We start from the raw sequence: 26,833 nt of genomic DNA on the forward strand, positions 1-26,833 counted from the left end.
TAAGCTCCACGAAGGCCAGAACACATTTCCTCTTCTTTGCAGGTGTAACAAGGAAAGAAGAATGCAGAGTAGTCTGATTCAATTTGGGGAAGATACAGAGCAACTTTTTCTTATGCACAAGCTAATGTTTACCTGGTAGATGCCAGCTCTTTCTCACCAGATGGTGGTAATTCTAGAAATGGGAAAGATCTTGAGGTGACTCAAATGGATAATGTCAGAGAGTTAGAGAGAATTCAATATGAGCTATTAGAGAAAGGAGGTTCTGGGGATAGTCAGCCTGCCAAGGAAGCATTTAAAACTGCAAATAAAGTCAGTGGTTGTCCAACAAACTTCTGTGTCCATGGGGTCTCCTGAAGCCCTTCTGCCCAGAGGTATAAATAAATTCTGAATAGAAGAAGAATGGATCAGGGCATGTTGTAAACTAAGTGAATAAAAAGAATTTGTAGCATAAAAAAAATTTTTTTTTTTATATAGCATAGTTATTTCCCTCAAGACGGAATCACACTTTTACTAAAAATAATGTGTGTACCTCTTAACAGCTGGCCAGATGTGCAGTACTGTAGTACTGTGCTGAATAACTGACACAGGTGTACTCCTTTACTCCAGGGGATGTGACCCCAGCCCATGAAAGAACAAAATCACCATCAGTGGAAAAGTAATGAACCTACTTCTTGGGAACTGCCCTAAAAAATGTCTGTTTCATTACAGAAGCTTCTTCTTCCCTTTCAAAAAAAATCCAACATCTGAAATCTCCAGTACAGTCTCAGTTAAATTCCGATGAGAAGTGGGGGGCTATTAATAAAGGAATGCCTTTTCCTTGATTAGAATCATATCTACCTTTTTTCCTGAAAGACTAAAAGACTTCGGACAATGTAAAGCTGTGATTCTCAAAGTCTAGTAACCCACTTCCACTGATATCTTCCTGTCAAATCATCAAAGGGAATCTAGAAAATTCAGATAGGTTGGTAACCTTTGCTTAGAACCTGTCAGTCATCTCAGTTCTGCAAAAGAACCAGGAGCTGGAGGCTCTTGGTGGGTGGCCTAGAAGGGAGTCTGGGCTTTGAAATAGAAAGACACAAAAAAGGAACTTCTGGCCATGCAAAGTTGCTGAGGGAGGTGCTCAAACTTTGGGGAAAGATGCCAGTCTACAAACCAGACTACATGATAACAAAAGAGAATTGTCCCAGGTGCCAGCCAAACACTATATATGTAGAATCTTGGTTTTGCCAAAGGGGAGCCCTAATTATCTTAGGGAATATGTTACAGATAAACACTGAAGAGCACAAAGAGAAATAGATCAAAATATGTGGATAACAATAGAAGTTAATATATATATATATGTAGTCATTTATAGTTGTTTAAGTGCTTTCCCACAAATGATTGTGTTGAATCTTCACAACTCTAGGGGTGGAGGAAAGGCAAGTATTTTATTATCATGGCTACTGTGCCCCCCTTTCACGTTTAGTGTAAGGCTAGAAACGAGATGTTAAATGAGAACTACCCTGCATGCGGGCACTCTGCATGAGACCACCCCCTCTACGCTGCACACAGGCGGCAGCCCATGTCCAAATCCTTCACTACCCCAGTCACCACACAGCTTACACACAACTGAGACAGATCCCACCTCAGACCTTCAGATGTCTTTATCACCAAATGACTCACCCCGTCTTTGGAATATTTGTGGTCAATTAAGTCCAACTATGTCTTCCATTCCTATAATCCTCATATGCCAAAAGGAAGCCAATTTACTTTTTTTTTGTTCTTAACCCCTTATTGGTCAGCAGTTCCTCTCTTTGGCTTCTCCTCTCTTCAAACCACTAATGTCCCTGAAATCTTCTTCATTTATGTTTTAAAAAAATCCTCCTATAAGCTCAATTATCTTCTTCTCACATTATGCTGTGTATTTCATCTAGCAAAGAACAAGGTGGTAGGGGCGAAAATATATATTGACTCCTTAATGCCAGTTTAGACCCACATCACTCTTCCACCTTGAAACCCATGCCATCTGACTACACCATCTCACACACTTCTAGGTTTCTATCATCTACTAGCCTCCCAGTCACATTCGCTGAAGGCATGACAGTCCTCTTCTCCCCCCAACACCAAACTTCTGCCATCACCCTAGAAGATTTCAGTGTCTGTATGGGCAGTCCATCCAATACCCTCAATTTACTGTTCTTTGACCTCAGGTATGTAATAACAAATCTCACCTCCACTCAGCTTGTGCTCCCTCACCCTCCCAGAAACACATCCTGAAACTTGTCATCACCAAAAATGGTTCCACACCCAAAATATCATCTGCAAATATCCCATTTGTGACCCAGTTGCCTCTCCTCCCATGGTCTCAGGGCCCTCACCTGCATATACCTGCTTTTCAAACTCATTGAGTCCTCCAGCTCCTGGGTCTCCATTTCCTCAGTGTCCATCATCAGTTTTTCAACAGACTGCAACTAGTTGACCGTCTGAACATTCACTCACCAGCACCTCAAATCCATGCATGGCTGTCTCTATATTGCATGCACCTGGCAAACTCCCACCACAAGATCAATGCCATCTCAGCACCTAGAAGGCTGAGCACTCCCATGTAAAAATGTCATAACCATTCAGATTATTGTCACAACAGGGATATGGTCTCTGATCTCAGGACTCCAGTGCACTTACTATTTCTTGACCAATTCTTCCATTCTCCTTGGTAATTATCTTAAACCTATACATCTCTGTTTAAGTGTTCTACCAAAGCCTGCCCCCTTCACTCTAAGCAGACAACATAACCTTCTTCACTGAGAAAACTGATGTCCGGAAAGGTAAAAGGAAAACCATGGGAGTGTGGTATCATAAAAACTAACTTCTTTTGAAGAATACTCAGGTTTCCCTATGAGAACAATAAATAGAGAAATTCTCAGTGCTTGCCCTAGGTTCTCCTCTCCTCTCATTTTTAAAGGTAAATCTCAAGTACTTCTATAGCTTCAATTACCATCTTTATGCAAAAGACTTTGAAATCTCTTTTTTCAGCCCAGACTTCCTTCTTAAGCATCATTATAACTTCAATTCAATATTTCCACTTATATATCTAGAAAGCACATCAAATCCACATATTCAAAATTCAACTCATGTTATCTACCTCTCTCTCTCTTTCTCACACACACATCACTTCTCTTATCTCCTCCTCAGTAAAACTGCCACCACCCAGTTGCTTGAGATAGAAACATGGTAGTCATCTTTACCTCCTCCCTCTGCCTCACCCAATTCATCAACAATTTCTACTAATATTATCACTTAACGTTCTGTCAAATTCAATCATATTTCCCTGTTCAAATAATGAGCAACAACCCTGTTCAAATAAGGAAACTAAAGCTGAGAAAAGTTAAGAAATTCACCATGTCACACAACTAGTGGGTGGCAGAGCCGACTCAGACTCCCCTCTGCCTCCAAAGTTGTGCTTGAAATTAAAGAACGCTGCTTCACTCGGGGGAGCTTTCAAAGCCAAAGATATCTCCAAGAAATACAAATGGGATCATTTCAATTGCAGGTCCCAAACCCAAGGGAAGGTACTTGAAATCATCTAAGAAAGTGCTTTCCTCATTTAGCACCAGTAAAGCCTGCCAAGTCACAAATGACATATCCCTGTCTCTAAAGAAGAAAAAATAATTTCAGCAGAACCAGACCCAAATACAATGTCAACCTAAATTTGCTTCAGAGAGACCATAAATTGTACCTTCCAAGCCAAAGTGGCCAAAAAAGAGGTTCTTGTTGGGGGCCTGTGTGTCCTAAAGATATCTTTTTCAACAGTGTGATATCTTTAATTGCATATCTAAGGATCCTTTTGGAAACTTCTAACTTATCAGCTGAACAAAGAAAAACTCATTTACCATGCTAACAGTAGAGGTCAAATGCATTTTTATTGTCCCAGGGTGATGGTGGCAGCAGCTGAACCAGCTCCAGAACTGAGAAAGGGTTATTAGAGATATAGAAATATCAGTGCCAGCTGTGGACATCGGCCCAGTTACACCTGTACCTTCCTTTCACAGGCCTGTTCAGTGATGGGTGTTTAGAGACTCTAAAAGGCTGTCTTAAAATTCATTCTCTAGTGAACGGATTATCTTAGTTTGATCCATGACGAGTTCTTTTGTAGGGATTTTACTTTAGGCTATGTTGTCATTGTTGTCCGTTGCAGTCAAATCAGTTCTAACTCACAGCAACCCTATGTAGGACAGAATGAAACGCTGCCTGGTCCTACACCATTCTCACAATCGTTGCTATGTTTGAGCCCATTGTTGCAGCCGCTGCGTCAATCCATCTCATCGAGGGTCTTCCTCTTTTTCTCTGTCCCTCGGTTTTACCAAGCATGATGTTCTTCTCCATGGACTTGTCCCTTCTGATAACATGTCGAAAATAGATGAAGTCTCATCATTCTGACTTCTAAGGAGCATTCTGGCTGTATTTCTTCCAAGACAGATGTGCTCATTCTTCTGGCAGTCCATGGTATATTCAATATTCTTCACCAACAGCATAATTCAAATGCATCAATTCTTCTTCGGTCTTCCTTATTCACTGTGGATGTTTGCAGCTGTTTCTTCTCATTTTGAGTCGTGCAATATCAGCAAATGAAGGTCCTGAAAGCTTTACTCCAACCATATCATTAAGGTCGACTCTACTTTGAGGAGGCAGCTCTGCCCCAGTAACATTTTGAGTGCCTTCCAACCTGAGGGGCTAATCTTCCAGCACTATATCAGACAATGTTCTGCTGCCATCCATAGAGTTTCATTGGCCAGTTTTTTTCAGAGGTAGATTACCAGATCCTTCCTCCTAGTCTGTCTTAGTCTGGAAGATCTGCTGAAACCTGTCCCTAAGAGTGACCCTACCAGCATTTGAAATATCCATGGCATAGCTTCCAGCATCAGAGTAACATGCAAGCACCGCAATAAGACAAAATGACAGACAAGAAGTTTTGGGATATGAATATTTCATATATAATAATATTTATGAGAATAATAACAGCTAATGTTTTTGAGCACTTACTAAATGTCAGATATTTATTTTACATATATTAGCAAATTTAATGTACACAACACTAAGTATTTTCTATTATTACCACCACCACCCCCTTTATAGAGGAGAAAAATGAGTCACACACCTTGTAAAGGCTGGAACAGAAAAACAGATCTATTTTTACAGTACACTAAAAAATAGAAATTACATAATTCATAATTCTTGTTTTCAAATAAAGCAGTCTTTTAAACAAAAATACACATTATTCAATAATAGCTAGATATTATTAACAGATGACTCATAGCTGATAGGCTTGATTACGCATTTTAAACACAATTTCAGATTATATAATATCAGGCCCATGTTTGTTACTAATAGGATTAATTATAAGAACTTTAAACATCTTTTTTTTTTTTTGGCTCATAGTTCCCAATCCTCACTTCTTTATAAGCCCATAATTAGTTTTCAGATAGGAAAGTATAAATGAATGAAAAATAAGTTCATTTATTGTCCTTATTATTCTCACTTTTGGCTAGAAAAGAAAGGATGTGTTTGGATATCTGGATTGTCACTCAAAGGGTTCCAGACATGGAGCTCATGTCTGTAGCCATTGGTGCTATTTGCCAACTTTTTCAGCTCTCCTTTGGCATCTTTTGGATTGGTTGGGGCCATGTGACTAGTTCTGGCCAATCAGTTGTAAACAAAAGTAATGTTTCACATCCAGACCAGGCACCAATTGCCAGTACAAGACTCTCCAAAGTTGTTTTTTTTTTTTAAAAACACATGGTATTTTCAATTGCCTCTTATGCCTGTGAAAGCTGGACAATGAATAAAGAGGGCCAAAGAAGAATGGATGCCTTTGGATTGTGGTGTTGCAGAAGAATACTGAATATACCGTGGATTGTCAAAAGAACGAACAAATCTGCCTTGGAAGAAGTACAACAAGAATGCTCCTTAGAAGCAAGGACGGTGAGACGACGTCTCACATACTTTGGGCATGTTGTCTGGAGAAGGACATCACGCTTGGTAAAGTAGAGAGTCAATGAAAAAGAGGAAGATCCTCAAGGAGATAGATTGGCACAGTGGCTGCAACAATGGGCTTAAGCATAACAACGATTGTAAGAATCACGCAGGGTCGGGCAGTGTTTTGTTCTGTTGCACATAGGGTTGCTATGAGTCGCAACCAACTTGATGGCACCTAACAAAAACAAACATACCCAAACCAAACCTGTTGCTGACGATTCCAACTCTTAGTGACCCTACAGGACAGAGTAGGACTGTCCCATAGGATTTCCAAGGCTGTAATCTTTATGGGGACAGATTGCCACATCTAGACTGCCAAATCTTTGTCCCACAAAGCAGCTGGTGGATTCAAACCACCGACCTCTCAGTTAGCAGCCAAGTGCTTTAACCACTGCACCACCAGGGCTCCTTTTAACATATGGTATAGTGACCAAAAATGTTTGAGAAGGTGGCTGCTCTGTCAACCTGAGTTCCTAAAGAACGTCAGTGAGCAGAGCCCTCTCGGATCATTGGTGAGCATGTGCCATGAGTGAGAATAAACCTTTGTGTTTTAAACCACTAAGATTTTGAAGTTGTTTGTTACCACAACGTAACCTGGTTTATCCTGATTCAACCTCCTTCTGTTTAAGTTCAGACCTCTGTGGTGTCCTCACTGTCAAATTCAGAAAGAAAGATTCAAATGGACACGAAGCAGTGTCCTTCTCCTGGAAAATGTTTCTAATAGTTCCTTTAATTGTTGGGTTAATGTTTCTCCGTTTTCTCTCTTTACACTTCTTTTGTGTGTGTGTGTGTGTGTGTGTGTGTGTTTTAAGTGAAAATTTACAGGACAAATTAGTTTCTCATTCAAAAATTGTTGCAATCCCCACAATGTGTCAGTACTCTCCCCATTTCCATTTCCAATTTTCCTGTCCCTTCCTGTCTTCGTCTTTGCTTTTAGGCAGGTATTGTCCATTTGGTATCACACAGTTTATTGAACTAAGAAGCACATTTGTCATGTGTGTTATCATTTGTTGTTTAGGGCTGTCTAATCCTTTGTTTTGTTTTTTTTTTTGAAAGTTGAACTTCGGGAGTGGCTTCAGTTCTGAGTTAGCAGGGTGTCAGGGACCACAAACTTGGGGGTTCTCCAGTCTCTGTCAGGCCAGTAAGTCTAGTCTTTTTAGTGAATTTGAATTTTGTTCTACATTTTTCTCCTGCTCTGTCCAGGACCCTTTATTGTGATGCCTGTGAGAGCCGTGGGTGGTGGTAGCTGGGCACCATCTAGTTCTTCTAGGCTCAGGCTGGAAGAAGCTGTGGTTCATGTGGTCCATTAGTCGCTTGGACTAATATTTTCCTTGTCTCTTTGGTTTACTTCTTTCTCCTTTGATCCAAACATGACGGGACCAATAGATGTATTTTAGATGGCGGCTTGCAAGCTTTTACAACCACAGACATTACTCATCAAAGTAGGATGTAGAACATTTTCTTCATGAACTGTGTTATGCCAATTGACCTAGATATCCTCTGAGACCATGGTCCCTAGCCCTCAGCCCCAGTAACTTGGTCCCTCAGGTGTTTGAATGTATCCAGGAAGCTTCTATGACTGCGTTGGTCAAGGTGTGCTGACTTCCCCTATATTGTGTGTTGTCTTTCCTTTCACCAAAGTTAACACTTGCCTACTAGTTAGTGATTTCTACTCCCCACCCCTCCTCTTCCTTGTAACCATTACAGATAGTTTCTTCCTGTGTGTAAATCTTTTCTTGGATTTTTATAATAGCGGCCTCATACAATATATGTCCTTTTGTGACTGACTTATTTCACTCAGCATAATACCCTCCAGATTCATTCATGTTGTCAGATATTTCTTGGATTCATCATTGTTCTTTACCGTTGTGTAGTATTCCACTGTGTGTATGTACCATAATTTGTTCACCCATTAACCCATTGATGGCCACTTAGGTTGTTTCCATTTTCTGCTATTGTGAATAATGGTGCAGTGAACTTGGGTGTGATATGTCTGTTCATGTGATGGCTCTTATTTTTCTAGAATATATTCCTAGGAGTGGGATTCCTGGATCGTATGGCATTTCTATTTCTAGCTTTTTAAGGAGGCACCATATTGTTTTCCAGAGTGGTTGCACCGTTTTACATTCCCTCCAGCAGAAAGAGTTCCAATCTCCCCGAAACCCCTCCAGCATTTGTTATTTTCTGGTTTTTTAATCAGTGCCAGTAATGCTGGAGTGAGATGGTATCTCATTTTAGTTTTGATTTGCATTCCTCTAATGGCTAGTGATCATGAGCATCTCCTCATATGTCTGTTAGCTACCTGAATGTCTTCTTTGGGGAAGTGTCTGTTCATATTCTTTGCCCATTTTTTAATTGGGTTATTTGTCTTTTTATTATTGAGGTGTTGAAGTAGTCTATAGATTTTAGAGATTAGACCTTTGTTGGATATGTTATAGTCAAAAATTTTTTCCCAATCTGTAGGTTCTCCTTTTACTCTTTTGGTGAAGTCTCTTGATGACCATAAGTGTTTAATTTTTAGGAGCTCCCAGTTATCTAGTTTCTTTTCTGGTATTATGCATTGTTAGTTATGGTTTGTATTCTATTTATGCCATGTATTAGGGCCCCTAGCATTGTCCCTATTTTTTCTTCCATGATCTTTATCATTTTAGGTTTTATATTTAGATCTTTGATCCACTTTGAGTCAGTTTTTGTGTATGGCATGAGGTATGGGTCTTGTTTCATTTTTTTGCAGATGGACATTCAGTTTTACCAGTACCATTTGTAAACTCTCCCTTTATACTTCTGATGTTAGTGAAAGTGTCTGTTGTAAATTGAAAAAAAAAATGATTGAATGGCAGTGTCATGGATTGAATTGTGTCCCCCCAAAATATGTGTCAATTTGGTTAGGCCATGATTCCCAATATAGTGTGGTTGTCCTCCATTTTGTGATTGTAATTTTATGTTAAAGAGGATTAGGGTAGGATTGTAACACCCTTACTAAGGTCACACCCCTGATCCAATGTAAACAGAGTTTCCCTGGGGCGTAGCCTGCACCACCCTTTATATTACAAGAGATAAAAGGCAAGGGAATCGAGCAGAGAGGGACGACCTCATGCCACCAAGAAAGAAACACATCCTCTGGACTCAGGATTCCTGCACGGAGAAGCTCCTAGTCCAGGAGAATATTGATGAGAAGGACCTTCCTCCAGAGCCAGTAGCAAGAGAAAGACTTTCCCTGGAGCTGATGCCTTGAATTTGGACTTCTAGCCAACTAGACTGTGAGAAAATAAATTTCTCTTTGTTAAGGCCATCCACTTGTGGTATTTCTGTTATAGTAGCACTAGATGACTAAGACAGGTAGCTTTTCAGCACCCCTCAAAATGATGCAAACTTGAAAATTCCATGAGAATAAATCATGAGGCCTATGGAGAGGTGAAGTCAATAGTATCTACTGTCAACACTCTTTCTAGAGCTGTATCTTTATGTCTTCCTGAGTGTGACCAGCCAAAGGAGTCTTTGCTTAGAGACTCAAAGTTTTATATTACTTTTGGTTAGAAGTTCAGGCTTTGGAGTCAGGCAGAAATAGGATCATGTCCTAGTTCTGCCACTTACCAACTGTGTGGCCTTGGGCAAGTAAGCCAGCATTCTTTCATCTTTAAAATAGGGACAATAATAATATCCATCCTGTAGGGTCAATGCAAGGTTTAAATCATCAGTGAATATAAAGTTCTTATTACAGTGCACGGCAGTGCTTAGTATGTGCTAGTTATTAGTAACATTATTAGTGCTATCATTTTCATAATTATTATTTTTGCTGTGTAACAGATATACAGAGACGTGTTTTTTGCATCTAATCTATAGCACCTGGGTCTGCAATATAAGAGAATGTGAAGGCTCTTTTGGAACATGGGAGGAAAAAATCCAAGGGTACATGAAAATACTGTCAAATTGGCTTAACTGCTAAATAAGCAATCTGCAAAATAAATGATTTTAGAGGTTATATTGAAGCACATGGAGCCCTGACAGCACAGTGGTTAAAAGCTCAGGCTGCTAACCAAAAGATTGGCAGTTCCAATTCACCAGCTGCTCCTTGGAGACCCTATGGAGCAGTTCTACCCTGTCCTATATGGTTGCTATGAGTTGAATTTACTTGACAGCAATGGATTTGGGGTTTTCTTTGCTATTGCAGCACGCAACACACAATTTATAAATTGGAAAAGCACCGAAGTCAGAATGAAAGTAAGTCTCACAAGTGAAATCAGTGTCCCAGGGAATGGGGGAAACTATCAAGAAATTATACTCTCAAAATGGAACTAAATCATGGGGAGAGCAGTTATGGGAAAATCAGTGAATACTGTAATAATCACAACTTGTTTGGATATATCTCACACAGTTATGGTAACATTCATACATATTATAATGTATTATAAGTACCTTAAGTAAAGAAACCACAATGAGTTTGTTTCTGACTGGTTGATTCCTTATAAGAAACCAGAAGGTTAATTCTGATAGGCTGACTATCTTGTAATAAACTACAAGTTGTGTTAAGAGTTTCCATGGAACAAATTATAACACCTGATAAACATGTCTTTCAGAAAGAGAATAGAAGAAGTAGATTCCTGACAATGGTCAAAAGACAAGACGGAGTCTTAATTTTATATCAAGTTACAGGATGAAGTATGTGCCCTAGTCATAAATCCCAGTTTTTCCACAAACTGAGCACCTCATATTTTATGATCTTACTCACTATAGAATGCATGGCTCTTCTGGACAACTCGTGAGTTAATTTACAGAATGGAATTAAGAGACAATCTCTGTAAAAATAATCTTGTTCATTTATTTTTATTTTTATCAAAGTAATTCATGCACATACATTTAGAGGCATATATTAGTACATTTAGACATAATAAAAAAAACAGTAGTCACCTTTTTGGGCTGGGGTAGAGGGTCACTGAAAATAATTTGTTATTAGATGTTAAGGATGAGAGAAAGAACCAAATCTAGAATAACTCCTAATTTGGGGAAGAGCTTGTACAACTGGGTAGATGGGTGCCCATTATCTACCATGATGGAGACTGGTAGAAAAGCAGAATTTCCAGCAAAGTTGAGAAGCAAAGAATCAAGACTTCTGATTTGGGGATAGGAATTTAGACATTCAAGTAAAGATGTTGAGCAGACAGTTTAATATACAGTCTGGAATTCAGGTCAAGGGCCATAGGAAAAGACACCAATCTGGAGGTCACTGGCATCTAAGTAGTATTTTAAAATATGATAGCAACTTAGGAGAAAGTATAGAGAAGAAAGCTAGAAACTGATTCTAAAGTCCTTTGACATATAGAGTTCAGGCTGAAGAAGAGGGCCCAGAAAAGGAGGCTGAGAAGCAGTGGCCTGTGCGGCTGGAGCAAAGCCAGGAAGACTCTGGAGAAAACAGTGGTTCAAGGAAGAGGAAATGGTCAACTGTGTCCATGCTGCTCACCATGCACAATATAAACCAATCATCCTTGTTTTTTTATCTTAAGTGGTTCAAACCAACCAGTCACTCCATGGGAGAAAGATGTGGCAGTCTGCTTCCATAAAGATTGCAGTCTGCTTCCATAAAGATTACAGCCTTGGAAACCCTACGGGGAGTTCTACCCTGTCCTATAGGGTTCCTATTGAGTCCGAATTGACTCAGTGGCAATGGGTTTTTTGGTCTGTCTTAAGTGGCAATGCTTACAATTTCCCTACAGTTTCTCACCATTGGGATTTTGCTGTTATTATTCTTTTGCATTGGAATACCCTCTCACCTATCAAAATCCCATATATCCTTCAAGACTCAGTAAGAATGTCATTACCTTTGTAATGCATTTGCCGGCTGCACTAATAAAAAATGCTCTGTGCTTCTATAATATTCCATAACCCATTGTATACTATATTTTATTCTGCTTTTTACTGTTTTTATGCTTATTCTTTCTTCATCCTTCCTGTAACCAATTTGAACTGTATTATAGGTTCCCACCCCTCGTAATGTAGCAGAGTATCTTGCATGAAGTAGGTGTTCAATAAAGATTTTCATAGAATCAAATCCAGAAATATGGAACTCAACATTGGAAAAGTATCTTCTAAGGACAATCTCTTTATCACTTTGCCAAAAACATTATGCTTTATGATTTCCTTTATCTCTTTTTCTATTTTCCACTATGTTGCATCACAATTGTCTTCCAAAACTAATTACTGTTTCATGGTCAATGGCAATTCCATGACATAAATTCTCGAACTTTTATAAGTCTAAGTCTTCACAGATATCTGCACATAGACAAACAGCCTAATGATTAAGAACATGTATTCTGTTTAGCTTCATATTCCAGATCCATCATATATTATTAACTCTGTGATCAGCCAAACTGATTTTTAAGTGTGACAACTCCTCCTTCTGGCACTTTCACACCCAAATATTCAGAGCTTGAAAACTTTCTGAGAATGCAAGGTGACGACTATTGCAAATGCAGGGTGGAAGACTACCTAAATATGATCAACCTAACCTCCCTTTGCCATTAGCATTGTCTTGAAACACTATAAAGTCTAGTAATCTCCTCTTCTAAATGGTGGCGCCAGTTCGACCACACTATGGAAGGTATTGGTTTCTTTAAGTGCAATGTAGAACCATCAAAATAAAAGAGCAGAATAAGAAAAAAAAAAAAAAAACTACAGCATTGGGCTTTGTGGTCTACAGACTTAGTTGCTCATTACAAGAGCCTGGGAGGGGGGAAACCCCCAAAAGATTAGTCATCTCACTTTGTGATATAGAGCTCAATTCAGGTTAACAAAGCATCTGCTAACAAAGGAGATGGGAGAATGGCAGCATTCACTTGCTGTGAGCTGAATAAACAAATGTGGGATTTGTGGCCTGACTAATGTCCTGGGAAAAGCCAGGCCGTCAGCCAAATTCTAGACGTTTTGATGAAAAGACACGAAGCCCACACTTTTCTTCATGGAAAATACTCCGTGGGAGTATTGATATCCACTAGGGCAGCCTAGGCCTTCAACTTGCCTTAAAGATTCACCCGTATTCAGCCACAGGGAATTCTCAATGCTTCTGTAACTGAAAACCTAGATAGACGTGATAGACGCTCAATTCTTTCTTCTTGGGAAGCGTTGAATATGCCATTCATCTCCTTCTAGAAACTTGTCATCACTGTCCCTTTTCAAGGACTCCATTATCCTGAAAGTATATAGTTAGGCCACTAAAATATTACTCTGGTTCTATCTTTTCATTCATTCAACAAATATTTATTGAGTGCCTACTATGTACCAGGAGCCCTGGTGGCACAGTGGTCAAGAGGTCAGCTGCTAACCAAAAGGTTGGCAGTTCAAATCCACCAGCGCTGGGGATTTCTATGAGGCAGTTCTACTCTGTTCTATAGGGTCACTATGAGTCAGAATCGACTTGATGGCAACGGGTTTGGTTTTTGGATTGACTCTGTTCCGGGTAAAGTGTAAGGCTCTAGAGATCAGACAGTAACTGAATCCAATACAGTTCATGCCTTCAGGAAGCCCCAGACCACACAACTTCAAGGGTACTAGAAAAAGTAATGAAATGCTTATAACTTTATTTCTTGGTTGGTAAAAACTTAATATTTGTATTTTTAGTAGGTGAGGCAATAAGCCTTTCAATAAATGCTATGAGTTTGTGGGAAAGTCAGAAATATGAATAAGGATATTCCCTTTTTCTGGCTACCAGTGCCCCACCATGCTGTGAGGACCAAAGACATCATTTATCCCCAGACTGAAGTAGCTTTCATTACAATCTGCAGCTAGTGAAATGTCAAGGTCAAAGCTTCACAGGATCTTAACTCAAGAAAAAACTTCCCAGTAGCAGCTGATGAAATCTTTCAAATCTGTAAGGCCATCGTATCTACTCAGATAAGAAATGACCATGGTATATGCAGGCTAAAAACAAATTGCTGCCATTGTTTTTATGTGAATATAATATAATCTAGAGGAAGAAAGCTCTCTGCAGTAACTGGCCCAAAAGTTGCATTTTATGGGTCTCCTTCCTCTCATAGATAAACAAAAATCTCTAACCTTCCTTGAATTCAGTAGTATTTACGTAGGTGGGGCTTTTGTACATCTCATATGAAGATCTAATCCCCATGGTGTATTAACCCTCCAGAGTCCCTTTAGGAAGCTGCCAAACTGCAAATTTGGAGAATTAGTTTTAAGAGGTGTTGTACGTAACTGCCTTTAGAAGGAAATTCAGGTAGATTAACAGAGATTTTAAGCAAGCTTTTTTGTAAAAGCCTTAACCGTCAAGGAATCTGTAGTTTACGAAGTCATCAGATCAATACCAAGTTTAACATATTTACGTTAATCTCGTAAACGTAACTCTTTAGGAACAAAGGAATTCCAAAGTCAAAGGTTAGACAAGGAGCACAACTCCTGTTTAATTACCATGAAGAGGAAAGAGTTGAAAGAAAAAGCTATAGACAAATTGGAGAAGAACTACTGCTTCAGGTTTCAAAATAGGGAAAGACAGCCTGAGATTGAGGCTGGATGATAAGCAGGTAGCAGAAGCCATCCACAAAAGGTTTCTTTTATGGGTGGCTGGGTCTGCAGCTTGAAGGAACAAGATGAAGCGCTTAGCCCACAAACCAGAGGAAGGCCTGCACAGAAAGTGGAGAGGAACGAATGGAGAGTGCTCGAGCCTTTGAAACAGGATGAAGGCAGTCCATGTGAGGTTCAGGAAAGCCAAGTAGGCAATTTGACCAGCCAAGTGTTTCCTTATGTCATTAACTCAGGACCACATCCTGATTTCAAACACCATGGAACCACAGACGACGGAAAAAGCTGTGAAAATGGGGCCGTTTTTCAAAACTTCTCTCTGCCGTTTGCCTGTCAGGCATGATCAGAACCCTTCTTGAGCACTTTGCAGGGTGTACAATGGATCCCACTGAGGTGACTGATTGGACTGGCAGGATCAGATTTCCCAGCAAAATTAGACAAGTAGAATGAAGTGGCATAAAGAAAAAGCTTTCCTAGTCAGTGCCAGAAAATTAGGTGCCAAAAGCCTCAGGTGGTTTTTAGAAAATGGTTGCCGCCTCCAATTGTCTGACTACAGGCTCCTCATGCCAGCAAACAGCAGAGCAGAATCCAGCCAAAGCAATCGCTGCTTACTTGGGAAGCGTTCACATACAGCAAGCTCTTGCTAACATCCTTGCTATTTGTAAAGTGGCTAGACGGGGCAGTGACAGCAATGCCAGCTGTCAATCCCCAACAGCGTTTTAACTTTTAACTGGATTTCAGACATTCTGCTTCCAAGGATTCCTCTCCTTTGATTACCTTTCAGCTGGGACTTCTTTGGTCAGCCAAGTTGTAGTACATTTCACTCCAGTCCTCAGAGCAGTACAGAGGGAGAAGTGAAAAGGGGTCAGGAACAACCCAACTCTAACCTCAATCATGTACAAGGTCTTTGGCCCAGCGAGGATGCTCATCTGTGTTCCGTTTTTCTTTAACCATAAAACGGGATAATATATAAAACATACCGCACAGGGTTGTAGGGAAAGTCATAGGAGAGAACAGATGAATAAAATGCTGTAAAAAGTACACACATATTTGTGTTTGTGTGCAATGCATACAATTTTTCAAATATTTTCTAGTTGCATAAAAGTCAAGTGTAGATTTGACAATTACCTAAGTTAAGTGATATGGACAATATGGATATTTTAAAGCAAAAAACGCCTCCCTTGGTTTTAGGGGAAAGGAGGGTTGATTCATTGTTGTCTTGATTGTTCAGATCATTTTTCTCCTCCACAGCCCTGTCATGGAGTCTATACAAAACTGACTTTCACAAGCACTAGGAGACCAGAAACAAAAGATTTTGAGGAAAAAATAACAATTTTTCTTTTAACGATGGCTACTTTTTTGTGGGTGTTTTTGGGGGGGGTATTGATTATTAAATGCTTACTCTCTGTGGCCACTCTATGAAGCACTCTGCAGACATGATTTCCCTTTCTCTTTATTACAGTCCTGTGAAATAGATGGTTTCTCATAACATTATACATTATGCCTAAATGTATGCACAACTTTATTGTTAGAACCAAGATTCAAACTCAGGTCTGTCTGACTTCAGGGCCCTTGATCTTAATTAGAACCATACTGGCTCTGAAAAGGAATTCATATTTCTCCTCTGCCCCTACTCAGGCTTTCAGCATCTTGCTTTGCTGTTACAAGTTGGCCCACGTGCTCTGGCTGGTCTGTAGGCCAGTCCCTGAGTATCCCCTTGTGTAAGAGCAGGCGGTCACTGGAGGGTGACACACAGAGAGCCATATGAAGGAAGAATTCTAAAAGGAAAGTGAAAAAGAGCCTTCGTGAATAAAGCACTTTTGGAACTTACACTTGATTTTGGAAAGCTGCATTTCTTAGGTTATGCTCCTAGGGTTTATGTTTAGACATAACAGGAAGGGGCTTTTCCTGTACTTTGTTCTTTCCATTTAGACTAATGGTAGGTTCTTTGTATGTCGTAAATGGATGTTTGGGAACTTTTATTCAATTGGGGTTAATGTCTACAAAGTTGTTTCCCATCCTCTACCTCTTACCTCAGATGGTTTCTTTGGAATTAGATACATTCCAAGTAGGTATCTCCAGTTTCGTCCTAGAAAGCACCACTGACTCAGGAAAGGTTTCTAATATTTTCACCATAAGTCTGGAACTCTAGAAGAACCACACAGCATATTAGCATAGTCATGAGATGTTATTTAGAGACTCCAACTGGGAAAGATTTCAATCATAGAATTCTAGAACTGAGAGATACAATAACAGCTGCATAGCTAATACTTATTGAGCCCTTACAGAATGAGAAGTGTAGTGCTGCTCCTCTTGCATCCATTATTTCATCTGACCCTCACAATATCCCTAAGAGTAGATATTGTTATGATTCCCATTTCCAGATAAGAAAATTAAGTTCATCATGAAGAATTTCTCATTGTCAAAATGGCCACCATAATGACAGAACCAGTAGAGCTGGGGCAAGAGTAATGGGACATGTTCACATACTCTCCCCCTCCCCAGCCTTCCCACTTCTTCAGTGTCCTCCCAAGTGTCTTATTGACCCAAGGTGGTTCCAAATCCATTCACTTTTCCTACTGCTTCCCTGACATGGATTTGAGGCTGGGTGTATCTTCCTAAAGGTTGGCAGTTCAAACCACCCAGCAGAGCCATGGAAGAAAGGCCTGGCAATCTGCTTCCATAAAGATTACAGCCAAGAAAACCCTACAGAGAAGCTCTACTCTCTAACCATGGGGTCACCACGAATTGGAATTAACTCCTTTTCTATATATCTTATGAAATTATCCAGGATTAAAAAAAAAAAAAAAAAACAGTAAAACCTTAAAAGAACCAATTAAAGACCTTCAAGTTAAGAGGACCTGAGAATGAACAATGATTTCAAGAAAAGTCTATATGCAAATATATGAAATTGACTGCAAAACTTAACAATCCCCTGGAGAACCCTAACTGGTAGACTAGCCCCATGAACAGACTCTTCCATGTGAGTCAATGAGAATTATTCCACTGGAGTTATGCAAAAGAAAGACTTTGTTGAGAAATGCAGGATCAGGGCAGTTGGTAAGCAGGATGAGGACCTGTGGTTGGTATTTGCCCTTTGCCTCCCTCCGTTTTAGAGCCTGCTCAAGCTAAGAAATTTTATACCTGAGAGATTTTATACCAGCATCAACCTTAGAAGCACACACTTGCCTTGGGGCAATGGGGTTAACACTGAAAGACACTTACAGGATGACAAATCTAGTTGTTGATGAATTCCAGCTTTGACATACACCCAGTTACTTACCTCATCTGTGAAATTTCCAACTCAGTGTTTCATCCACAGTGTCTAACCACAGCAAAGTTGAATCCCAAAGTCTCTTAAAGGGAAAATACTTAGAAGGGAGTTATATAGTAAGTCTTTCATTCTACATTCTTGGTTATTAACAAATATATTTTTATAATATCTTTTCTTTCACGAAGATAGTATATATCGAAAAACGATATAAGGAATTTTATACAACAATATCAACCTGAGTTATAAGAATCATGATAATAATTATTGTAATACATTTTAGCATTTGTAATGTAGTATGTATAGACTGTAGTATAGTTCTAGATGGCTCACTTCATGCTTTTTGCTTGATTTATCCATCACAAGTGGTAAGTTCTTCAGCTCGCCCATTCTTGGAAGCATCAAGTTGCTAACAGTGGCAAAAGGGTGTCTCTTCAGTGCTCAGGACAAAATTAAACCTCAGAAATAACTATTTTCTCACTTATTCACCAGTTTTCAGCCTTTTCTTCTAAAACTTGTGAGGATGAAATACTTATATCAGCATATAAAAAATACAGAGAATTACTGACTCTTTTGTACATAGTTGCTACAACAATATATATATGTAACACTCTAAGGATTTTGAAGAACTTTTGGGTATGGAAAGAAAATGTAAAGGAAGAGAAGGTAAAGAAATGGGAGAAAATGGAGAAGAAGAGAGGAGGAGGGGGTAGGGAAGAAAAGAGGGAGAGGGAGATGAGAGAGAATAAAAGGAGAGAGGAAGGGAGGAAAGGAAAGGAGGGGAGAGGAGAGAAAAGGAGGGGAGGGAAGAAGAGCTGGCCAGAGAAAGGAGTTGAAAAGATTCATTTTTTTTGTTTTGTGTCTATTAGTGTCAGGGGTTTACAATGCATTGCATGCATTATATCTTTATTATAACTCCAGAGATAATTTGGATCATCCCCGTTTTTCAGAAAAAGAAACCTAAACTCAAAGAAGTGAAGTAGGCTACACTACTAAAAAGTGTCAACTCCAGAACTTAATCCAGGTCTCCGTGATCATAAAAAATTCCCATTCTTTCTTTTTATCCCATTACCCCTCCTTCCACGTGTCTATTAGTTTGTTGTATTGTGGGAGCTTGCATGTTGCTGTAATAGGGGAAGATTTTCCACAGTATTTCAAATACCATCAGGGTCACGCTTGGTGGACAGGTTTCAGCAGAGCTTCCAGATTAGACAGACTAGGAAGAGGAATCTGGCAGCCTACTTCTGAAAAAAATTGGCCAGTAAAAACCTTATGAATGGCAGTGGAACATTGTTTGATATAGTGCCAGAAGATGAGCCCCTCGGGTTGGAAGACACTCAAAACACCACTAGGGAAAAGCAGTCTCATCACAGTAGAGTCGACCTTAATGACATGGATGAAGTCAAGCTTTCCGGACCTTCATCTGCTGATGTGAAATACCTCAAAATGAAAGGAAATACCTGCAAACATCCACTAATAATCGGATCATGGAATGTACAAAGTATGAACCTAAGAAAATTGGAAGTCGTCAAAAATGAGATGGAATGCATAAGGATTGATAGCCTATGCATTAGTGAGCTGATCTGGACTGGTATTGGTCATTTTGAATCAGGCAATCATATTGTCTACTATGCCGGGAATGACACATTGAAGAGGAATGGCATCACGTTCATTGTCAAAAACATTTCAAGATCTATCCTGAAGTACAACGCTGTCAGTGATAGGATAGTATCCATATGCCTACAAGGAAGATCAGTTAATACGACTATTATTCAAATTTATGCACCAACCATTAAGGCCAAAGATGAAGAAATTGAAGGCTTTTACCAACTTCTGCAGTCCGAAATTGGTCAAACATGCAATCAAGATGCATTGATAATTACTGGCGATTGGAATACAAAAGCCGGAAACAAAGAAGAAGAATTGGTCATTGGGAAATATGGCCTTGGTGAAAGAAATGATGCCAGAGATTGCATGATAGAATTTTGCAAGACCAACAGCTTCTTCATTGCAAATGCCTTTTTTCAACAATGTGAACAATGACTATACGTGTGTGAACCTCACTGATGAAATACACAGGAATCAAACCCACTACATCTGTGGAAAGAGACCATGGAAAAGTTCAATATCATCAGTCAGAACAAGGCCAGGGGCCAACTGTGGAACAGACCATCAATTGCTCATATGCGAGTTCAAGTTGAAGTTGAAGACAATTAGAACAAGTCCATGAGAGCCAAAGTATGACCTTGAGTACATCCCACCTGAATTTAGGGACCATATCAAGAATAGATTTGACACAATGAACACTAATGACTGAAGACCAGATGAGGTGTGGGATGACATCAAAGACATCATACAAGAAGAAAACAAGAGGTCATTAAAAAGATGGGAAAGAAAGAAAAGACCAAAATGGATGCCAGAAGAGACTCTGAAACTTGCTCTTGAAGGCAGAGTAGCTAAAGTGAAAGGAAGAAATGATGAAATAAAAGTGCTGAACAGAAGTTTTCAAAGGGCGGCTGGAGAAAACAAAGTGTAATAATATGTGCAAAGATCTGGAGGTAGAAAACTGAAAGGGAAGAATATGTTCGGCATTTCTCAAGCTGAAAGAACTGAAAAAAAATTCAAGCCTTGAGTTGCAATATGGAGAGATTCACAGAAAAAATATTAAACTACGCAGGAAGCATCCAAAGAAGATGGAAGGAATACACAGAGTCACTGTACCAAAAAGAATTGATCGATGTTTAACCATTTCAGGAGGTATCATATGATCCAAAATGGGTGGTACTAAATGAAGAGGTTCAAGCTGCACTGAAGACATTGGTGTAAAATGATGCTCTAGGAATTGACGGAATACTGATTAAGATGTTTTGACAAACAGATGTAGCACTGGAAGCACTCACTCATCTATGCCAAGAAATTTGGAAGACAGCTACCTGGCCAACCAACTGGAAGAGATCCATATTTTTACCCATTCCAGAGAAAGGTGATTCAACTGAATATGGAAATTATCGAACAATACCATTAATACCACACACAAGCAAAATTTTGCTGAAGATCATTCAAAAATGATTGCAGAAGTACATTGACAGGGAACAGCCAGAAATTCAAGCTGGATTCAAAAGATGATGTGGAACAAGGGATATCATTGCTGATGTTATATGAATCATGGCTAAAATAAGAGAATACCAGAAAGATGTTTACCTGTGTTTTATGGACTATGCAAAGGCATTCAACTGTGCGGGTCGTAACAAATTATGAATAATATTGCAAATAGTGGGAATTCCAGAGTACTTAATTGTGCTCTTGAAGAACCTTTACTTAGATCAAGAAGCAGTTGTTCAAATAGAACAAGCGGATAGTACATGCTTTAAAGTTAAGAAATGTGTGTGTCAGGGTTGTATCCTTTCACCATACTTATTCAATCTGTATGCTGAGCAAATAACCCAAAAAGCTGGACGATATGAAGAAGAATGGGACATCAGGACTGGAGGAAGACTTACTAACAACCTACATTATGTAGATGGCACGACCTTGCTTGCTGAAAGTGAAGAGGACTTGAAGCACTGACTGATGAAGGTCGAAGACGACAGCCTTCAGTATGGATTACACCTCAACATGAAGAAAACAAAAATCCTCACACTGGACCAATAAGCAACATCATGATAAATGAAGAAAAGATTGAAATTGTTAAGAATTTCATTTTACTTGGATCCACAATCAACACAGATGCAAGCAGCAGTCAGGAAATCAAAAGGCTTAATAGACAAGAACTATTTTTTTTTTTTTCTTTTTAGGTGAAGGGAAAGACAACACACAATACAGGAGAGGTCAGCATAACTGGACTAAACCAAAAGCAGTTTCCTGAATAAACCAAACGCTTCGAAGGCCAGCATAGCAGGGGTGGGGGTTTGGTGGCCATGGTTTCAGGGGACATCTAGGTCAACTGGCATAATAAAATCTCTTAAGAAAACATTCTGCATCCCACTTTGGAGAGTGGTGTCTGGGGTCTTAAACATTAGCAAGCGGCCATCTAAGGTGCATCAATTGGTCTCAACTCACCTGAAGCAAAGGAGACTGGAGAATACTAAAGACACAAGGTAATTATGAGTCCAAGAGACAGGGTCACATAAATCAGAGGCTACATGAGACCAGAAGAATTAGATGGTGCCCCGCTATAACCAATGATTGCCCTGACAGGGAACACAACAGAGAATCCCAGAAGGAGCAAGAGGGTAGTGGGATGCAGACCTCAAATTCTCATAGAAAGTCCAGACTTAATGGTCTGAATGAGACTACAAGGACCCTGGAGGGTACAGTCCCCAGACCTTCTGTTAGCCCAAATCAGGAACCATTCCCAAAGCCAACTCTTCGGACAGGGATCGGACTGGACTATAAAATAGAAAATGATACTGGTCAGGAGCGAGCTTCTTGGATTAAGTAGATGCATGAGACTGTGGGCAGCACCTGGGATATGAGAAGGCAGAGGGGGACAGAAGCTGGCTGAATGGACATAGAAATACAAGGTGGAGAGAAAGGGTGTGCTGTCTCATTAGGGGAAGAGCAACTAGGAGTATATAGCAAGGTGTATACAAATTTTTGTATGACAGACTGACTTGATTTGTAAACTTTCACTTAAAGCACAATAAAAAAATTTTTTTTAAGTTACAAAATCACAGAAAAGAAATCAAAGGACTATTCCACTGGGCAAATTTGCTGCAAAAGACCTCTTTAAAGTGTTAAAAACCAAAGATGTCACTTTAAGAACTAAGGTGCGTGTGACCCAAGCCATGGTGCTTTCAATCACTTCATATGCAAGTGAAAGCTGGACAATAAAAATGGAAGACCAAAGAAGAATTGATGCCTTTGAATAATGGTTTTGGTGAAGAATATTGAATATACCATGGACTGCCAAAGGAACCAACAAATGTGTCTTGGAAGGAGTTCAGCCAGTATGCTTCTTATAAGCAAGGATGGCAAGACTTCGTCTCACATACTTTGGACATGTTATCAGAAGGGACCAGCCCCTTGATAAAGTGGAGGGTCAGCAAAACAGCGGAAGACCCTCAAGGAGATGGACTTACACAGTGTCTGCAACAGTGGGCTCAAGCATAACGGTTGTGAGGATCACACAGGATCGGGCAGTGTTTCATTCTGTTGTACATGGGGTAGCTATGAGTCAGAACAATCTTGAGGGCACCTACCAACAACCCCTCCTTCCAAGGAATGCTCTTTGATTTGCACTTTCCAATTTTTTAAATGCAGATAACATGCCCTTAAGAGGACAGAAATCTTATCATTGATCTCTGCTAAGAACCAGAATGAAATTTATTCTTCTCATCAAAGACTGGACGTAGGAGAAAAAAAGAGGCAGATATTATTCCTGTGACTTGGCTATGACCTGAACATAGCAGATATTTACTAATGCCTCCTTGGACAGTGTGTAGCTCCAGGAAATAATTTGAATGCGGGACACCCCCACTCAATAAATAAAATACAAATAGTTCCACCTTTCAATTTTAGCAGAGATGCCTAGTTTCAACCTGTGCACCAGATCCTCCCGCCTTTGTCCTCTCTTAAAGCAACTCTCTATACATAGTCAAGTCTCCACTTGATAACAGACTTAGCAGATCCTCTCGGGGAATGGGCAGACAGCCTGATGATTAAACACATGGACTCTGGCATCATACCTGGGTTCAAGTTCTGGTTCCCTCATTGATGTGGCCTTGGGCAAATTATTTTACTTCTTTGACATTTTTTAGGCTTCTTAGTCTCTAAAATGGGAATCACGTCTCATGAAGTTGCCGTTAAAATTAAACAAAAATGATATAAAGTTCCCAGCATAGTGTCTGAGACATAATAGGGAATGAGCACATTTTTACTGAATTACCACTACAATTTAGCTCAATAAACTCTCAAATAGACAAGTTACAGTACTTTGAGGTAACTTTAAGGTCTAGGTCATCATTCTGATGGCTTCCATTTGCTATAGGAAAACTTATCTGGGGGAAAAGAAACTGTTCAAAGAAGCTTAAAGCTTTCTCAAGAGACCTGTGTTAGTCAGGCTTTCCTCAATTTTGTTTCGAAGTTCTAAGTCCAGTGCAAACAAAATGACTACCTGTTAAATGTTTACTATTTAATATAACTGGAGAATTCATTTTAGGTCCAGTTGGTGATACTATACTGTAGTGGTGCTTTACTGCATGTATATATATTGTTTAATGAATGTGTACAGTGATTTATGAGCATTTTTAAAGAGCTCAGATCACAATTTTGAGCAATTTATATAATGGTAAAATTTTATAGTGTTTTATCTTCCCTTTTATGGCATTTTACTGGGTCTATGTGGTTTATTTAACACCAAGTTTTTGGTGATGAATACAACCCCCAAAGTTAACTTTAGAACTACTTTTTGACCTGCATTGTGGCAAAGAGCAAGGAGAGCCTGTGTATTTTCCACTTCCTCACCAGCACAACCGTCACCAGCACCCAAAAATTACTGTTTCTCCAACCTATTCCAGTTCTGAAGCATGGATGGTTGGGAAGAAAACATGACTAGTTAAATGAAGCTAAGCTATCTGTACATTTGCTGAGATACTACGGTGCATTACCATTAATAAGAAATACGTCCGCCAAAAAAACAAGCTATAGAGGTTATAGCGGTTATGGTCTTGATGAGTCTACCACAGGGTTCAAATCTTAGTTCCGTCATTGTAGAATTGAATGAATACACCTCCCCAAGCCTCAGTTCCTGCATCTATAAAATCTAAACAGATTCCAAAGAGTGACAGTTTCATATGTTTGACTCAATAATGTTAATGCCTGATAAACAATGTACACTTAGCAGATAGGAGCCACTGTATGCCAGGATACAATTCATTTTCACCTTATAATCCTACCCGTATATTTCTCCTTGTCCTTTACTTTTTTTTAAATTAGAAGGGTTTTTTTTTTTAGTTGTTTTATTTCCTTTATTTTTAATGTATATATTTTTCTTTTCACTCTTAACCCGATTGTATCGTTTGTGTTTGTAAAACCTCCAATTCTTTGTGAAGGGAGACTGGGCACTAAGAAATACACACATACAAATGTTTCCATTCCTTTCCTCAAAGAAAAAAAAGTTCTAATGTAAGTATCGATCTTGTGGAGTGTATGCGTAGTAGAAATGGATCGCTTGACATTTTCTAATTCGAACCCAGTGTGGTTCTCAGGAGAGGGTCAAGTGGGCTGTGTGGAGTCCTACTGCAACATATCCCAGGCACCTTTTGTCTTCAAACCTCTTTTCCCAGCTGAGATGAAAAATGTAGGTTAAACACTTCCTCTCTAACTGACTCACTTGGTAGAAATAGATGTCCAGATGCCAGGAGAACTAGAAAAAAACTGGCAGGGGAAGAGGCACAGGAAGGAGGGGGAAGTAGGAGAAGCATGTCATATTTCACCAAGCTATAAAAAAATCAATCTTGAGGATTAAAAAGGAGGCACTGACCTTCACAGTTAAAACTTGGAGCCCTGGAAATGCCATGATTCTTAAAGTGCACTTCACACCAAAGAGTGTTAAGAACCAAAGTGGTTTTTCACAGAATGATTGTGCTATAAATCAGTTATCTGCAGGATAAGAACAAGAAATATATGTCAACTTATACAGGAACGCCAAGGGTAGAACCCCCAAAACATTCACATGCAAATATGTTATCAGCCCCAAAGCTAGAGACTACTGTGAAAAATAATCACAATCATTATTTGATAGTTTAATTATATGAAACACCTAACATATTTCAACATTTTCCTAAGCATTTGATAATATTTAGCTGATTCATTCTACAATAATTGCTAAAGATTAATTTGTTATTTACTACTGCTCCTGTCATTTATGTATATGTCCAATGAAAATATTTAATCAACATAGTCCATACACCTTTAGATTTTTCACATTGATGGTTTTCTTGGTTGTTGTGAAACACGTTGTCCGTGCCCAGAATACCTAAAAGTAACAATGGGCTGCATACTGTTCCAGCCATCTAAATCTTCATTATTCTTCAAATTATCTCTCAACTACACTAGTCTTTTACACTTTTATAGGAGCCCCTGGGTGATGTAAATAGTTAACACCCTTGGCAGCTAACCAAAATGGCACTTCAAGTCCATCCAGAAGTGCCTCAGAAGAAAGGGCTGGCAATCTACATCTGAAATACCAGCCACTGAAACCCCTACTATGACATACATGGGGTCACCATGAGTCAGAGTCAACTGACAGCTACTGGTAACTGGTAACACTTTTATAAAGAAGATAAATAATGGAATGGTAAATGAAGCTTAAGCAAAAAGTTCATGTTAAAAGAGAATTAAAAGGCAGGTTTACAGGGTAAATTATATCATTTAGTTAGTCAAAAACGAATATTCAGCACAAAGTACAAAGCACTCTGCTAAGAACTCAGAGTGAGAAACAAATAAGGCATGGTTTGTACTTGGAGTTTAACATATACTAGAAGCAAAATTCAAATACACAAATAAGTACATATCATAAATATTATGATACAAAAAAAAAAAAAAAACCAAACTCGCTGCCCATCGAGTCGATTCAGACTTATAGTGTGACTCGTATGGACATAATAATTTTGGAAGTGGGGGGAAACTTTTCCTGATTATTGCTGGGTTTCAATTTTTTCCCCTATAAAAATGAGGGCATTATCTTAGGTCTTTTAGGTCTCTTCCAACTCTAATATCTTATGGGCTTCTGTATGTTTATGGAAATATTTATTTCACCATTTTCTCAGCAGAGAGCTAAAAGATTTTTGTCTTTATTAAGTTAGACACTTGTGCCAGAGAACTCAAAGGCTTTTGTGAGCAAATACTTTGGTTCAGCAGAACAAAGATATTCTCACTGATTAGCAACTGAGAAACAGAAAACCATTGGCTAAAAAAAAAAAAAAAGAAAAGAAAATGTGTTTTAATCTGATTTCCCCTGCTCGATTCTGGTGAAAGCGAGTCAACATACCAAGAGTGGGTGTAATTGACACCAACATCTTTTCC

General features: G+C 39.2%; 1 long non-coding RNA gene across 1 annotated transcript; it reads right to left on the minus strand.

Annotated features, from left to right (window-relative positions):
• Positions 1–10,779: 10,779 nt before the first annotated feature.
• Positions 10,780–25,488, minus strand: LOC111749850 (uncharacterized). The gene is made up of 4 exons (XR_010322848.1): positions 23,494–25,488; positions 17,819–17,906; positions 16,569–16,683; positions 10,780–16,313 (listed from the first exon to the last, which is right to left on the minus strand). It is a non-coding gene; the product is annotated as an uncharacterized LOC111749850 (long non-coding RNA).
• Positions 25,489–26,833: the final 1,345 nt, after the last annotated feature.

Source organism: Loxodonta africana, chromosome 9 (assembly GCF_030014295.1).
Source record: "Loxodonta africana isolate mLoxAfr1 chromosome 9, mLoxAfr1.hap2, whole genome shotgun sequence".
Classification (NCBI taxonomy): Eukaryota; Metazoa; Chordata; class Mammalia; order Proboscidea; family Elephantidae; genus Loxodonta; species Loxodonta africana.